Source organism: Haliotis asinina, chromosome 5 (assembly GCF_037392515.1).
Source record: "Haliotis asinina isolate JCU_RB_2024 chromosome 5, JCU_Hal_asi_v2, whole genome shotgun sequence".
In the NCBI taxonomy this organism is placed as follows: Eukaryota; Metazoa; Mollusca; class Gastropoda; order Lepetellida; family Haliotidae; genus Haliotis; species Haliotis asinina.
The window spans coordinates 77,333,351-77,345,848 of NC_090284.1; the positions used below are offsets into that span (position 1 = coordinate 77,333,351).

Consider the following 12,498-nt stretch of genomic DNA (forward strand, 5'->3'; position numbering starts at 1 on the left):
GTTCCACTTGTGACCGTACGTACACAGTATGTAAACACAGTTCTACTTGAGACAGTACGTATAGAATATTTAAACACAGTTCCACTTGTGACCGTGCGTGCAGAGTATCTAAACACAGTTCCACTTGTGACAGTACGTACAGAGTATTTAAACACAGTTCCACTTGTGACAGTACGTACAGAGTATTTAAAAACAGTTCCACTTGTGACAGTACGTACAGAGTATTTAATCACAGTTCTACTTGTGACTGTACGTACACAGTATGTAAACACAGTTCCACTTGAGACTGTACGTATAGAGTATTTAAACACAGTTCCACTTGTGACCGTGCGTGCAGAGTATCTAAACACAGTTCCACTTGTAATAGTACGTACAGAGTATTTAAACACAGTTCCACTTGTGACCATACGTACAGAGTATTTAAACACAGTTCCACTTGTGACAGTATGTACAGAGTATTTAAACACAGTTCCACTTGTGACCGTACGTGCAGAGTATCTAAACACAGTTCCACTTGTGACAGTACGTACAGAGTATTTAAACACAGTTTCACTTGTGACCGTACGTGCACAGTATTTAAACACAGTTCCACTTGTGACAGTACGTACAGAGTATTTAAACACAGTTCCACTTGTGACCGTACGTGCAGAGTATCTAAACACAGTTGCACTTGTGACCGCACGTACAGAGTATTTAAACACAGTTCCACTTGTGACAGTACGTACAGAGTATTTAAACACAGTTCCACTTGTGACAGTACGTACAACGTATTTAAAGTCATCTCCACTTGTGACCGTGGGGACAGAGTATTTAAACACAGTTGCACTTGTGACAGTACGTACAGAGTATTTAAACACAGTTCCACTTGTGACAGTACGTAAAGAGTATTTAAACACAGTTCCACTTGTGACAGTACGTACAGAGTATTTAATCACAGTTCCACTTGTGACCGTACGTACACAGTATGTAAACACAGTTCCACTTGAGACAGTACGTATAGAGTGTTTAAACACAGTTCCACTTGAGACCGTGCGTGCAGAGTATCTAAATACAGTTCCACTTGTGACAGTGCGTACAGAGTATTTAAACAGAGTTCCACTTGTGACAGTACGTGCACAGTATTTAAACACAGTTGCATTTGTGACAGTACGTACAGAGTATTTAAACACAGTTCCACTTGTAATAGTACGTACAGAGTATTTAAACACAGTTCCACTTGTGACTGTACGTGCAGAGTATCTAAACACAGTTCCACTTGTGACAGTACGTACAGAGTATTTAAACACAGTTCCACTTGTGACAGTACGTACAACGTATTTAAATTCATCTCCACTTGTGACAGTACGTACAGAGTATTTAAACACAGTTCCACTTGTGACCGTACGTACAGAGTATTTAAACACAGTTGCACTTGTGACAGTACGTACAGAGTATTTAAACACAGTTCCACTTGTGACAGTACGTACAACGTATTTAAATTCATCTCCACTTGTGACAGTACGTACAGAGTATTTAAACACAGTTGCACTTGTGACCGTACGGACAGAGTATTTAAACACAGTTCCACTTGTGACAGTACGTACAGAGTATTTAAACACAGTTCCACTTGTGACAGTACGTACAACGTATTTAAATTCATCTCCACTTGTGACAGTACGTACAGAGTATTTAAACACAGTTGCACTTGTGACAGTACGTACAGAGTATTTAAACACAGTTCCACTTGTGACAGTACGAACAGAGTATTTAAACACAGTTCCACTTGTGACCGTACGGACAGAGTATTTAAACACAGTTCCACTTGTGACAGTACGTACACAGTATATAAACACAGTTCCACTTGTGACAGTACGTACAGAGTATTTAATCACAGTTCCACTTGTGACCGTACGTACACAGTATGTAAACACAGTTCCACTTGAGACAGTACGTACAGAGTATTTAAACACAGTTCCACTTGTGACCGTGCGTGCAGAGTATCTAGACACAGTTCCACTTGTGACAGTACGTACAGAGTATTTAAACACAGTTCCACTTGTGATAGTACGTACACAGTATTTAAACACAGTTGCACTTTTGACAGTACGTACAGAGTATTTAAACACAGTTCCACTTGTAATAGTACGTACAGAGTATTTAAACACAGTTCCACTTGTGACCGTACGTACACAGTATGTAAACACAGTTCCACTTGAGACAGTACGTATAGAGTGTTTAAAGACAGTTCCACTTGTGACCGTGCGTGCAGAGTATCTAAAAACAGTTCCACTTGTGACAGTACGTACAGAGTATTTAAACACAGTTCCACTTGTGACAGTACGTACACAGTATTTAAACACAGTTGCACTTGTGACAGTACGTACAGAGTATTTAAACACATTTCCACTTGTAATAGTACGTACAGAGTATTTAAACACAGTTGCACTTGTGACCGTACGTACAGAGTATTTAAACACAGTTCCACTTGTGACAGTACGTACAGAGTATTTAAACACAGTTCCACTTGTAATAGTACGTACAGAGTATTTAAACACAGTTCCACTTGTGACCGTACGTGCAACGTATTTAAATTCATCTCCACTTGTGACAGTACGTACAGAGTATTTAAACACAGTTGCACTTGTGACCGTACGTACAGAGTATTTAAACACAGTTCCACTTGTGACAGTACGTACAGAGTATTTAAACACAGTTCCACTTGTGACAGTACGTACAACGTATTTAAATTCATCTCGACTTGAAACAGTACGTACAGAGTATTTAAACACAGTTTCACTTGTGACCGTACGGACAGAGTATTTAAACACAGTTCCACTTGTGACAGTACGTACAGAGTATTTAAACACAGTTCCACTTGTGACAGTACGTACAGAGTATTTAATCACAGTTCCACTTGTGACCGTACGTACACAGTATGTAAACACAGTTCCACTTGAGACAGTACGTATAGAGTATTTAAAGACAGTTCCACTTGTGACCGTGCGTGCAGAGTATCTAAACACAGTTCCACTTGTGACAGTACGTACAGAGTATTTAAACACAGTTCCACTTGTGACAGTACGTACACAGTATTTAAACACAGTTGCACTTGTGACAGTACGTACAGAGTATTTAAACACAGTTCCACTTGTAATAGTACGTACAGAGTATTTAAACACAGTTGCACTTGTGACCGTACGTGCACAGTATTTAAACACAATTCCACTTGAGACAGTACGTACAGAGTATTTAATCACAGTTCCACTTGTGACCGTACGGACACAGTATGTAAACACAGTTCCACTTGAGACAGTACGTGTAGAGTATTTAAACACAGTTCCACTTGTGACCTTGCGTGCAGAGTATCTAAACACAGTTCCACTTGTGACAGTACGTACAGAGTATTTAAACACAGTTCCACTTGTGACCGTACGTACAACGTATTTAAATTCATCTCCACTTGTGACAGTACGTACAGAGTATTTAAACACAGTTGCACTTGTGACCGTACGTACAGAGTATTTAAACACAGTTCCACTTGTGACAGTACGTACAGAGTATTTAAACACAGTTCCACTTGTGACAGTACGTACAGAGTATTTAATCACAGTTCCACTTGTGACCGTACGTACAACGTATTTAAATTCATCTCCACTTGTGACAGTACGTACAGAGTATTTAAACACAGTTGCACTTGTGACCGCACGTACAGAGTATTTAAACACAGTTCCACTTGTGACAGTACGTACAGAGTATTTAAACACAGTTCCACTTGTGACAGTACGTACAGAGTATTTAAACACAGTTCCACTTGTGACAGTACGTACAACGTATTTAAATTCATCTCCACTTGTGACAGTACGTACAGAGTATTTAAACACAGTTGCACTTGTGACCGTACGGATAGAGTATTTAAACACAGTTCCACTTGTGACAGTACGTACAGAGTATTTAAACACAGTTCCACTTGTGACAGTACGTACAGAGTATTTAATCACAGTTCCACTTGTGACCGTACGTACAACGTATTTAAATTCATCTCCACTTGTGACAGTACGTACAGAGTATTTAAACACTGTTGCACTTGTGACCGTACGTAGAGTATCTAAAAACAGTTCCACTTGTGACAGTACGTACAGAGTATTTAAACACAGTTCCACTTGTGACAGTACGTACACAGTATTTAAACACAGTTGCACTTGTGACAGTACGTACAGAGTATTTAAACACATTTCCACTTGTAATAGTATGTACAGAGTATTTAAACACAGTTCCACTTGTGACCGTACGTGCAGAGTATCTAAACACAGTTCCACTTGTGACAGTACGTACAGAGTATTTAAACACAGTTGCACTTGTGACAGTACGTACAACGTATTTAAATTCATCTCCACTTGTGACAGTACGTACAGAGTATTTAAACACAGTTGCACTTGTGACCGTACGTACAGAGTATTTAAACACAGTTCCACTTGTGACAGTACGTACAGAGTATTTAAACACAGTTTCACTTGTAATAGTACGTACAGAGTATTTAAACACAGTTCCACTTGTGACCGTACGTACAGAGTATTTAAACACAGTTCCACTTGTGACAGTACGTACAGAGTATTTAAACACAGTTCCACTTGTGACAGTACGTACAACGTATTTAAATTCATCTCCACTTGTAACAGTACGTACAGAGTATTTAAACACAGTTCCACTTGTGACAGTACGTACAGAGTATTTAATCACAGTTCCACTTGTGACCGTACGTACAACGTATTTAAATTCATCTCCACTTGTGACAGTACGTACAGAGTATTTAAACACAGTTGCACTTGTGACCGCACGTACAGAGTATTTAAAGACAGTTCCACTTGTGACAGTACGTACAGAGTATTTAAACACAGTTCCACTTGTGACAGTACGTACAGAGTATTTAAACACAGTTCCACTTGTGACAGTACGTACAACGTATTTAAATTCATCTCCACTTGTGACAGTACGTACAGAGTATTTAAACACAGTTCCACTTGTGACCGTACGGATAGAGTATTTAAACACAGTTCCACTTGTGACAGTACGTACAGAGTATTTAAACACAGTTCCACTTGTGACAGTACGTACAGAGTATTTAATCACAGTTCCACTTGTGACCGTACGTACAACGTATTTAAATTCATCTCCACTTGTGACAGTACGTACAGAGTATTTAAACACTGTTGCACTTGTGACCGTACGTAGAGTATCTAAAAACAGTTCCACTTGTGACAGTACGTACAGAGTATTTAAACACAGTTCCACTTGTGACAGTACGTACACAGTATTTAAACACAGTTGCACTTGTGACAGTACGTACAGAGTATTTAAACACATTTCCACTTGTAATAGTATGTACAGAGTATTTAAACACAGTTCCACTTGTGACCGTACGTGCAGAGTATCTAAACACAGTTCCACTTGTGACAGTACGTACAGAGTATTTAAACACAGTTGCACTTGTGACAGTACGTACAACGTATTTAAATTCATCTCCACTTGTGACAGTACGTACAGAGTATTTAAACACAGTTGCACTTGTGACCGTACGTACAGAGTATTTAAACACAGTTCCACTTGTGACAGTACGTACAGAGTATTTAAACACAGTTCCACTTGTGACAGTACGTACAACGTATTTAAATTCATCTCCACTGATAACAGTACGTACAGAGTATTTAAACACAGTTTCACTTGTGACCGTACGGACAGAGTATTTAAACACAGTTCCACTTGTGACAGTACGTACAGAGTATTTAAACACAGTTCCACTTGTGACCGTACGTACACAGTATGTAAACACAGTTCCACTTGAGACAGTACGTATAGAGTATTTAAAGACAGTTCCACTTGTGACCGTGCGTGCTGAGTATCTAAACACAGTTCCACTTGTGACAGTACGTACAGAGTATTTAAACACAGTTCCACTTGTGACAGTACGTACACAGTATTTAAACACAGTTGCACTTATGACAGTACGTACAGAGTATTTAAACACAGTTCCACTTGTAATAGTACGTACAGAGTATTTAAACACAGTTGCACTTGTGACCGTACGTGCACAGTATTTAAACACAATTCCACTTGAGACAGTACGTACAGAGTATTTAATCACAGTTCCACTTGTGACCGTACGGACACAGTATGTAAACACAGTTCCACTTGAGACAGTACGTGTAGAGTATTTAAACACAGTTCCACTTGTGACCTTGCGTGCAGAGTATCTAAACACAGTTCCACTTGTGACAGTACGTACAGAGTATTTAAACACAGTTCCACTTGTGACAGTACGTACAACGTATTTAAATTCATCTCCACTTGTGACAGTACGTACAGAGTATTTAAACACAGTTGCACTTGTGACCGTACGTACAGAGTATTTAAACACAGTTCCACTTGTGACAGTACGTACAGAGTATTTAAACACAGTTCCACTTGTGACAGTACGTACAACGTATTTAAATTCATCTCCACTTGTGACAGTACGTACAGAGTATTTAAACACAGTTCCACTTGTGACAGTACGTACAGAGTATTTAAACACAGTTCCACTTGTGACAGTACGTACAGAGTATTTAATCACAGTTCCACTTGTGACCGTACGTACAACGTATTTAAATTCATCTCCACTTGTGACAGTACGTACAGAGTATTTAAACACAGTTGCACTTGTGACCGCACGTACAGAGTATTTAAACACAGTTCCACTTGTGACAGTACGTACAGAGTATTTAAACACAGTTCCACTTGTGACAGTACGTACAGAGTATTTAAACACAGTTCCACTTGTGACAGTACGTACAACGTATTTAGATTCATCTCCACTTGTGACAGTACGTGCAGAGTATTTAAACACAGTTGCACTTGTGACCGTACGGATAGAGTATTTAAACACAGTTCCACTTGTGACAGTACGTACAGAGTATTTAAACACAGTTCCACTTGTGACAGTACGTACAGAGTATTTAATCACAGTTCCACTTGTGACCGTACGTACAACGTATTTAAATTCATCTCCACTTGTGACAGTACGTACAGAGTATTTAAACACTGTTGCACTTGTGACCGTACGTAGAGTATTTAAACACAGTTCCACTTGTGACAGTACGTACAGAGTATTTAAACACAGTTCCACTTGTGACAGTACGTACAGAGTATTTAAACACAGTTCCACTTGTGACAGTACGTACAACGTATTTAAATTTATCTCCACTTGTGACAGTACGTACAGAGTATTTAAACACAGTTGCACTTGTGACCGTACGGACAGAGTATTTAAACACAGTTCCACTTGTGACAGTACGTACAGAGTATTTAAACACAGTTCCACTTGTGACAGTACGTAGAGAGTATTTAAACACAGTTCCACTTGTGACAGTACGTACAGAGTATTTAAACACAGTTCCACTTGTGACAGTACGTACAGAGTATTTAATCACAGTTCCACTTGTGACCGTACGTACACAGTATGTAAACACAGTTCCACTTGAGACAGTACGTACAGAGTATTTAAACACAGTTCCACTTGTAATAGTACGTACAGAGTATTTAAACACAGTTGCACTTGTGACCGTACGTGCACAGTATTTAAACACAATTCCACTTGAGACAGTACGTACAGAGTATTTAATCACAGTTCCACTTGTGACCGTACGGACACAGTATGTAAACACAGTTCCACTTGAGACAGTACGTGTAGAGTATTTAAACACAGTTCCACTTGTGACCTTGCGTGCAGAGTATCTAAACACAGTTCCACTTGTGACAGTACGTACAGAGTATTTAAACACAGTTCCACTTGTGACCGTACGTACAACGTATTTAAATTCATCTCCACTTGTGACAGTACGTACAGAGTATTTAAACACAGTTGCACTTGTGACCGTACGTACAGAGTATTTAAACACAGTTCCACTTGTGACAGTACGTACAGAGTATTTAAACACAGTTCCACTTGTGACAGTACGTACAACGTATTTAAATTCATCTCCACTTGTGACAGTACGTACAGAGTATTTAAACACAGTTCCACTTGTGACAGTACGTACAGAGTATTTAAACACAGTTCCACTTGTGACAGTACGTACAGAGTATTTAATCACAGTTCCACTTGTGACCGTACGTACAACGTATTTAAATTCATCTCCACTTGTGACAGTACGTACAGAGTATTTAAACACAGTTGCACTTGTGACCGCACGTACCGAGTATTTAAACACAGTTCCACTTGTGACAGTACGTACAGAGTATTTAAACACAGTTCCACTTGTGACAGTACGTACAGAGTATTTAAACACAGTTCCACTTGTGACAGTACGTACAACGTATTTAAATTTATCTCCACTTGTGACAGTACGTACAGAGTATTTAAACACAGTTGCACTTGTGACCGTACGGACAGAGTATTTAAACACAGTTCCACTTGTGACAGTACGTACACAGTATTTAAACACAGTTCCACTTGTGACAGTACGTACAGAGTATTTAATCACAGTTCCACTTGTGACCGTACGTACACAGTATGTAAACACAGTTCCACTTGAGACAGTACGTATAGAGTATTTAAACACAGTTGCACTTGTGACCGTGCGTGCAGAGTATCTAAACACAGTTCCACTTGTGACAGTACGTACAGAGTATTTAAACACAGTTCCACTTGTGACAGTACGTACAGAGTATTTAAACACAGTTGCACTTGTGACCGTACGGATAGAGTATTTAAACACAGTTCCACTTGTGACAGTACGTATAGAGTATTTAAACACAGTTCCACTTGTGACAGTACGTACAGAGTATTTAATCACAGTTCCACTTGTGACCGTACGTACAACGTATTTAAATTCATCTCCACTTGTGTCAGTACGTACAGAGTATTTAAATACTGTTGCACTTGTGACCGTACGTAGAGTATTTAAACACAGTTCCACTTGTGACAGTACGTACAGAGTATTTAAACACAGTTCCACTTGTGACAGTACGTACAGAGTATTTAAACACAGTTCCACTTGTGACAGTACGTACAACGTATTTAAATTTATCTCCACTTGTGACAGTACGTACAGAGTATTTAAACACAGTTGCACTTGTGACCGTACGGACAGAGTATTTAAACACAGTTCCACTTGTGACAGTACGTACACAGTATTTAAACACAGTTCCACTTGTGACAGTACGTACAGAGTATTTAATCACAGTTCCACTTGTGACCGTACGTACACAGTATGTAAACACAGTTCCACTTGAGACAGTACGTATAGAGTATTTAAACACAGTTGCACTTGTGACCGTGCGTGCAGAGTATCTAAACACAGTTCCACTTGTGACAGTACGTACAGAGTATTTAAACACAGTTCCACTTGTGACAGTACGTACAGAGTATTTAAACACAGTTGCACTTGTGACAGTACGTACAGAGTATTTAAACACAGCTCCACTTGTAATAGTACGTACAGAGTATTTAAACACAGTTCCACTTGTGACCGTACGTACAACGTATTTAAATTCATCTCCACTTGTGACAGTACGTACAGAGTATTTAAACACAGTTGCACTTGTGACCGTACGTACAGAGTATTTAAACACAGTTCCACTTGTGACAGTACGTACAGAGTATTTAAACACAGTTCCACTTGTGACAGTACGTACAACGTATTTAAAGTCATCTCCACTTGTGACAGTACGTACAGAGTATTTAAACACAGTTGCACTTGTGACCGTACGGACAGAGTATTTAAACACAGTTCCACTTGTGACAGTACGTACACAGTATTTAAACACAGTTCCACTTGTGACAGTGCGTACAGAGCATTTAATCACAGTTCCACTTGTCACCGTACGTACACAGTATGTAAACAGAGTTCCACTTGAGACAGTACGTATAGAGTATTTAAACACAGTTCCACTTGTGACCGTGCGTGCAGAGTATCTAAACACAGTTCCACTTGTGACAGTACGTACAGAGTATTTAAACACAGTTCCACTTGTGACAGTACGTACAACGTATTTAAATTCATCTCCACTTGTGACAGTACGTACAGAGTATTTAAACACAGTTCCACTTATGACCGTACGTGCACAGTATTTAAACACAGTTCCACTTGTGACAGTATGTACAGAGTATTTAAACACAGTTCCACTTGTGACAGTACGTACATAGTATTTAAACACAGTTCCACTTGTGACAGTACGTACAGAGTATTTAAACACAGTTCCACTTGAGACCGTACGTGCACAGTATTTACACACAGTTCCACTTGTGACAGTATGTACTGAGTATTTAAACACAGTTCCACTTGTGACAGTACGTACAGAGTATTTAAACACAGTTCCACTTGTGACAGTACGTAGAGAGTATTTAAACACAGTTCCACTTGAGACCGTACGTGCACAGTATTTAAACACAGTTCCACTTGTGACCGTACGTACAGAGTGTTTAAACACAGTTCCACTTGTGACCGTACGTACAGAGTATTTAAACACAGTTCCACTTGTGACAGTTCGTACAGAGTATTTAAACACAGTTCCACTTGTGACAGTACGTACAGAGTATTTAAATGCATCTCCAGTTGTAACAGCACGTATTGACTATTTAAACACATCTCCTCTTGTGACAGTATTGTAAGTAAATCCCGTCCTTGTTTCTGAAAGTATTCAGAGAGAACATGCCACCCTCAGTACCCAGTATTTACAGAAAGTATATACATGTCGTATCAATAGCTATACCTATAGTCCGTTTGTCTCAAAAGCCGATTGATGAATTGCAATCATTATGTAACTCGAAAACTAATTTTGCATAACATGCTCAATGAAGCGCTTATCATCCACTGACAGTGTTGGATAGCCTCTGTACATTTAGTACACAGCTGACATTGCATGTGAACATTTCCTTAGGCGATTTCGGGTAGGAAGTGGCTGGTTCTGAGCAGCAAAAAGAAAGAGTTTTACATTTACAACCATCCAATTTCATCGGAGGAAGGGGTCGGTTGGATTACTCTTCTGTTCCACACAATCCATGTACACAGGATGCAACGGTTTATCAGAAAAGCTTCTCCACAAACAACAGACTCTGGGCAGACACGGTGAAGGACTTCAAATGATTTACTTCCATTATTGCACCGTCCAGCAGTACATCGCCGTCAACAAAATCTATTTGAGATTGTGTCCAGTAACCTTGGCACGTTTAAAATAGCCGTGTAATTCCCTGCTTTCACCATGAGTCTTGGCAAGCATCAACAGACGATCAATGCGTTAAATAAAATATGTGCAAAAGTACACAACAAGATCTATCGTGAAGAGCCTCCACATTAATCATAGCGAGACATCCAGTATTTATTAAGCACACATACCTTTGCAGCTTGTTCATACTCATGGCGCTGGTGTGTTCCCTTGATCAATGGATATCTTTTTTTCTGACGTTATTGTATAACCAACTCAATTCTGCATGCACAGCTGGGTGAACTGGGGCCACAGTGACAGTATTTTGTCCACCCGTATCTATGTGTCTACACGTGTTCGTGTGTCCACCATCTGGGTACCGCTAGTCAGATGAGTGTTGTTTTTAAACACACATGGTTGTGTACTATGGCAGCCCTGCAAGAAATGTAACACCAAGGGTTTCGCACTCAGTTACCAGTAGTGAAGATTCCAGGCACCTTTTGCTCAGTGACGCAGCACCTTAGACAGTTCGCCCATATCAACACTGCCTCAGTTATGATAGTAAATGCAGACAATACCTGTACCATTTCTGTTGTCACTGACTGTGTTGACAGACAAGCACACGTTCGTGTAGTTTAAGTTTTATCGGTATCAACAGATATTGTCCGCACAGTACGTCATCACAACGGGATGCTGTTTTCTTCTTCTCCGTCCAGAGTATTATCCACGAATGTATGTGGCTCTTCGTCATCCCATCCTACAACCCATGATCAAACAGTACGTTACCACACTTGATCAGTACAACATTATTTCACTGTTTCCAAACGGAACTTTCCGACTCGACATGCTGCGCCTGGTATGATATAGGAAACAGTTCATTTGGAAATTATTCAAATCAGCCTAGTCTTGCTTATGTTTTGGTATAGCCCGTTGTCGTGAAACTACTCTATGCCGAAACATCTCAAGCGAACAAAGCAGGTATGTTCATGGATACAAGGGCGGTAACTCTACTGTAAATCCTGCATACGGCGGCTGGCATCTCTCGACTTGTTACAAGCTCTTCAATCATTTGCTGCCACTAGATGCGGCTATAAATACAGTCTCCTGTGAGATCTGTTTATTTTTTCATGTATCAGTAGGTTCGCCGAATTATTACCTTTGACATCGATGAAAAAACACACATTGTCACGTGTCAGGCAATCTTCGACACCAATTGGAGCTTACCAAATGAAAACGCAGTTATATTGAAACTGTGTCAATAAATACCATTGAAATATACTTTTAAACCCCAACAAGTGCACATGTGTGCTACCAATCCGCTGATTGATATAAATACAAAAT

At 39.6% G+C, this 12,498-nt stretch overlaps 1 protein-coding gene across 1 annotated transcript in view; it reads left to right on the forward strand.

Moving 5' to 3' along the window:
• LOC137285337 (uncharacterized) overlaps positions 1-12,498 on the forward strand; it is a 231,844-nt gene that overhangs the window by 69,401 nt on the left and 149,945 nt on the right. The gene's annotated exons all lie outside the window — the stretch shown is intronic.